Raw genomic sequence first — 6,457 nt, 5'->3', positions numbered from 1 at the left:
ACTCGACGTATTCAGAACCAACATGCAAAATAACTTGAAGGAAGTAGGCCGGGATAGTATAAAAGAATACGATTTGGTGTTTATTCCTGTTCTGCATTTGAAACACTTCTATGTTATGTGTTTCGGTATGAAAACGCGAAGGTGGACGTGCTAGACAACCTTGGTGGTAATGAAACGTTTGATTCAAAACAACCGCCAATCATGGCATGTTTGTTACACATTCGTGGACGCGTGGTAGTTAAAAATAGAAGTAAATACGTTGTTAATAGTGTTTTTTTTATAAACAGCAACACACTTTCTGTGATTACTTGGCGGAGATACGTCATCCTATTGCGCAAAGGCTTAGATGTAGTAAACAAGCACGTCTAAAGATGGGTTGGAGGACGCTGAATAATAATGTCGACTGCGGTGTGTTTGCAATGCATCGCATGGAAACGTATAAGGGTAAGCAATTGAAGGATTGGTATACTGGTCTGGCGGCTGAGTCTGAGATGCAAAAAAATCAGCTTAACGATTTGAGATTGAAGTATATGTCAAAAATGTTGCTTGCTGATGTTAACATTTTGAGGGATGAAGTGATTAAAGAAGTTCGTGAGTATGCTAGGATGGACGATAGTGTTAAAAAGAAGCTGGATAAAGGCGTGTTTGAAAGGATATATCATAGGGTTGAAAGGGCGCTGTGACTAGAATGGCGGATTCATGCAAGTATTAAAAAGTGTTTTTTAAATTTGGTCTGTTTTCGCATCTTTTGAATAACTGGAATGTTATGTTTTGGGGTTTATTAATAATGCTATTAGTTTAAAACAAGTATGTTTATGTGACGATTCACAAATACAAAGTATTGGCCGAGTTAAGCTGAGAATAGATGATGCAACTATTAATTGTTTTTGTTGTACTCATAAGTTTTGTAACAGAAAGTAAAAGTGTGGTGCAAAATATGAGTTCCATTCATATTATTTCCGTGCAAAATATGAGTTTCATTAATATGAATAATCCAATAGACCTTGCAGCACACAAGTACCATTCAGCACTATGAATAATGTGTCCACATGATAGCGTGTAAGCGAAAATGACATAGGAAACCGTAGATCGATATCGAATAAACTAGTTGATGAAAATGCAGCTGCAAGGTTGTTGTGTAAAATGCAACTGGTGGTTGACCCGGTTGTTGATAGTTTTGGTCCAAAAACACAAAAAAAATCAACTGTTACGAAAAAATTAAGCTGACAAAAATAGAGTATGAGCTAAGATTAAACTGGCACATATCATTAGACATTGATTCAAAGGGGTAAACGACATATACGTTTAATATATAATATGCAAACACATTTGATTTGAAGAAGAAACTGATTTAAAATTAACACGTGTCGTAACACCAAGTAATAATATTATTCCAGAAAACATAAGATCAATGCAGATAAACAATAAAGTTGTATGAAACAACGGAAGTAAAAGAAACAACGAAAGTAAATAATGTAGGGCAGGGGCTAATTTTTTGGACGCTTGTCGCATGTACGCCTGTCGTGCTCTTCAGACCCACATATTTGGCATGTCCTCGGTTTCCGTGGTGGTTTGGTTGTAATCTGCTCACAAATGGACCTGAAACGTTTCTTAGACCCACAACCTTTAGTTCTAATTCCAACTTGAACACGAACGATGTCTTCAGAAGGTTGGTTAATTCCAAGTAAGTTAGCAATCCGGTCATTGTTGGGTTCAGGTTGGGATGCGGATGTAGACTCATCTGCCTGACCCATATATCGTTGTATAAATTTACTAAACAGAGAAAGCTCATCCATTTTGCCTATCAAACGCTGAACAACACATTCAACACCTACCATGATGTCACGGACAACACCTTGAGCACCTTGAACATTTTTTAGTTTTTCGTTCGTATTGTGTGATCGTAAGGATGATCTAGGAACAGCTTGTCTTGTCCATCGCCTTAGTACATAGTGTTTTGGAAAGACCTTAACTTCGCAAAAGTTGAGCACGTAAAATATATGTCTGCATAACAACCCATATTGCTCAAACCTATGGCAACTACACTTGAGAACCATATCAACCTCTCTAAGGTGCACCTAAAAAAAAGGAAAATATCAGTATGATAACAATACAAATTTAATGTAGTTGAAACAAATATGATATCTAACAAATGTACATAAGTTAAGATGACGTGTACCTCAAACAAGACATTGCCAACAACTTCTTTGTCCTTAATGGAAAACTTTCTAAAATCGCCAACTAGAGAGACGGCCATAGACGCACATCTATGAATAGAACAATAAATTTCTTCTTGTACATCATTGAAAATGTTTCGTGTGTCTATCATGTTCGCTTGTCTCTCGATTTCAAAACCACTGATAAAATCGAGATTTGTGTCACAGGTGTCGTGGCTATTCTTTTGGTGTTTGTATCTTTGATATTCCAATGCAGTTTCAAAATGACTTAGGAACTCAACCAGCGTTAGGCTACTATTAGACACTTGACCAAAAAAATGGTTCTCACTCTCGGACTGTGATGTTGTTCGCATGAGGCCCGACATAGGTTCGTGCCGGTAATAAGCGGGAATCCAATCACTCCTCATAGAGTACATATCAGTCAACCATTTGTGCCCTGTTAAATTAAAATCCAGCATGATCTTCATCCATTCAGTTTCGAACTGAGCAGGTTCAATTAATCAGTCCATATAATGTCACAAATCCTTCGCTTGAAGGTTTTATCTTTTGTTAAACTACTCCTAACCTGATAAAAAAACATATTTAGTTAGTTTTACAAGCATGTGTATCACAAAAGTGTTTAATATAATTGAATATAATTAATAACCTTTTCTGCAAGTTTTCGCATAATGTGCCACATGCACAACCGGTGTCGCGAATTAGTAAAGACATGTTGGATGGCATTTTTCATAGCCGCATCTTGGTCGGTGACAACAACACGAGGGTCACTGCCCATCGATTTCTTAAAGACTTTTAACAACCACTTATAGGACTCGGTAGTCTCGGATGCTAACAATGCCGCGCCAAAAGTTATATTGCGATGGTGGTTGTCAATGCCAGTGAACGAGACAAACACCATGTCATACCTATAGAAAAGTGTAAGCTAATACCAGCACAAGTGAAAATATAATTAAGCGTAATAATTGAAAATATAAGTAAGGAAAACATACTTATTTGAACGAAATGTTGAGTCAAAGGACACTACATCCCCAAACGTAAGGTAATTATGTTTCATTTCTTCGTCAACCCAAAAAAGACCAGCAAGCTTTCCCTCATCACCAATAGTGTACTCACATGAAAAATTAGGCAGATACTCCTTTTTATCCATCAATCTCTGAACAACCATTTGGGCATCATTCTTACCAATGTACTGAATAATATTCCTTTTGAAGTTCTTACAATCATTAGCAGTAACGCCAACTTCCTCAACCCACCATAATGTGTTCTCATGAAATTGAAGGCCTTTACAGGTCCTATATTCATTTTTGACAAACTCATTATCATTTCCTGTTTTACATATGTGAGTTGTCTGGCTGCACGCGTAAACTGATAATTTGAAGCCTCGATTAGTGGATGGTTGTGTTCTTCCAAAAAGGCATAAACCTTGTATGTGTTGTTTTCAGAAAGGGAAAGCTTCAAATGTGTGTGACATCCGATTCGAATAGAGGGCCTATTACGACGTTTTTTTGTAGGATCCGAAGCCTCCGGATCGTTCAAAGTATCAACTTTAGTAAAAGTTTTATAACCTTCTTTCGAACAAACAAAATATTTTAGTGTTATCAAACCACGCTTGGTTATTTGTGTGGTCTTTCGAACTGTGAATCCATCGAGTTTGGCGTAGTTAAGGTAGAATGCAAGAGCTTGATCAAGGGTTTGAAATATCATATCGATCTGTGGCCTTTTTGAAAGTGGGACATCTGGAGTATAATACTTCATACCCGACCTAGGTGATGTTCGAACTATACCAACACCATAGTTCTCATTAGCATCTTGCTCAACAAATGGCTCTGAAAAAACACATTATGTAACATATGAAAACATAAAACAGCACTAGGTGATGATTAAAATAAACCACATTATGTAACAAGTGAAACTAATTTAATTAAAACAACAAAATTTGAAAAGAAACATCTATATTATTAATCTTACAGGTATGGTTCTAACATAACACGCACTTAATATCGGGGCCTCCCTAATATGTGGTAGTCTACATTTAGGATGAATCTGTAAATAACAACACATGATGGCTAAACAACCCACAACCCTTAATGTTTTTAGTTAGCACGTATGTGCATTACAACAAGGAGCATATGCGAATCAAGTAACCAACACACAACTGCAGGTTAGGTTTAAAACATTTAAAAACAACACAAGTTTTAACAAACTTGAATGTTCAGCTTATTGATTGTGTGTGTCTTAACAACACACATGACAACCGCAAAAACAAAACATGTGAATGGCTAGTGCCTGGTGCAATAAAGGGCTTGGTTCTTGTGACAACACAAAGGTTTTATCAATCGACAACAATTTGTTATTTGTGCATTACAACCTTTAAACACAGCAAAGCAATTGAACAATAAAAACTGAAAAACAGAGATACGTATCTAGTTCAACTGGATTGTCCATCCCAATTGTGAAAAAACTTGAATGTCGAAGGCGAAGGAATTGAAGTCCTTTATTATAATCGAACTCTGAAAAAATACCCTGATCTCCGGCGCATGATAGAGAGCATAATCGATCTTGAAATATTGATAACAAAATACACTTATTTTCAAACCACCTGATTGATAGCTTAAGAGATCGAGAAAATATGTAACGTAACAGAGCATGATTACAGGAATTAGAAATATAAGATTTTACAATATTGCCCTGGATATTTTAATTATTAATTTTTAATTACTCAATTTTGATTGCCCTGGATATTTTAATTATTTCTCACCAAAAAAACACTTTCTATATGATCCTTCCTCTTTACATATAAACATATAATTGATATAATAAAGTACATTAGAATTAGGAAAAATTAGGAAAACTAACCTTGATTAGTCATTATTGATATTTGGATGGGTTTTGAATTGCCAAGTGATGTCTTGATGATTGAGTGGTTAATTTATGATACATTTTCATTAATTGTTTGATTACTCATATGGGATATTTGGATGGATTTAGAATTGTCAAGTGACATAGTGATGTGATCGTATATCTTACAGAAGGCACTGATGCGGATGTGTAGATGTTATAAAAAAATCGTTTTGAGGTTGTAATGAGTAAAAAATATACACATCACATGAAGGTGCTATATTTCACATATATTTATGTGATGAAAATGTGTTTGAAAACATCGAAGATATGTTTGTGAATACATAACTTGAGATGATACGTATTAATTTCAAAGTTATAATTTTAGGCCTATAAAGATATCATTGTGTTAATTGTTTATTGGATTACATCGAAACAGAAGGCAAGCGGGCAACAAGTTGCGCCGCTACCCCTTTTTGAATCGCAAAACCCAATCTTTTAAAAACTATATTTGCTGATCTTGGAGTCATAACATTACTATGCATGACCCGCTGAACACGGGTAAGTAGCTCCACAGCTTCAGGCGCGAGGAAACCAAAAATGTCAAAAGCAAAAGGAAAAATACATGTTGGTTGTCAAGACACGCCTTTTCATGTTTTGCCACCTTACCTGAAGCAGCTTTTAATGCGGCTTAACCGACCGCGAAACCACTACTCCCTAAGCCCACCAAAGGAGAAACCCTGTTAAATCCACACACACGTGTTTCCCTCCTATCCATTCAAACACCAAAATGTCAGCCAGTCGAAGAGATGATCTTCCCTCCGACGGGTCAGTCAGGAAATTCACAGGTGCTTCTTTCTTAACAGAAATTCCAGCTCGCCTGAATATATCAAAGAGCACATCCCTAACCAGATCATGTCGGTACTTGAACCCTGGGGGCTCTTTACAGTGCACCGCGTGCTCCCCATATGAGTCTAAACACGCTTTACGACAAACAGGACATATCTCATCAACCGGAAATAGAAGAATCATAAGGCGATACTTAAGGATACTACGATACTCCACTGGAGACATATGCTGGCTCAACCCATCTATAGGGATAGAAAGAAGAAAATCTTGAGCATGTGGTGCTTGTAGACATTCAAAAATGGTTTTTTGTCTGCTTGTCATGTTAAAGTGTGACTCCATGTCGTGAACAACTTTACTAAAAATAGTGCTCGCCAATGCATGCTGGGCTTTAAAGGGGGCGGTCTCTTTGTTAGAGAAACTGCTAAAATCGAAGCTTGGAATCATATCACGAAGACAAGCCAAAGCACAAGAATAATCAGAATCCATCCCACATATACCACTGTCTCGCAAAATGTGATCCCGAAGCACCCACGATTGGGCTCTCGAGGCCACAAACGCATAAGAGGAAGCCTCTACTGCCGAATACAACCCCA

General features: G+C 36.9%; 1 pseudogene; it reads right to left on the bottom strand.

Annotated features, from left to right (window-relative positions):
- Nucleotides 1-1,487: 1,487 nt before the first annotated feature.
- Nucleotides 1,488-5,046, bottom strand: LOC143544572 (protein FAR1-RELATED SEQUENCE 5-like; annotated as a pseudogene).
- Between the last annotated feature and the right edge of the window lie 1,411 nt (nt 5,047-6,457).

This window comes from Bidens hawaiensis, unplaced genomic scaffold (genome assembly GCF_021521415.1).
Source record: "Bidens hawaiensis isolate Kalapana, Puna unplaced genomic scaffold, B.hawaiensis_p1.1 tig00013629_1, whole genome shotgun sequence".
NCBI lineage: Eukaryota > Viridiplantae > Streptophyta > Magnoliopsida > Asterales > Asteraceae > Bidens > Bidens hawaiensis.
This window is presented reverse-complemented; position numbering and strand designations above follow the sequence as displayed.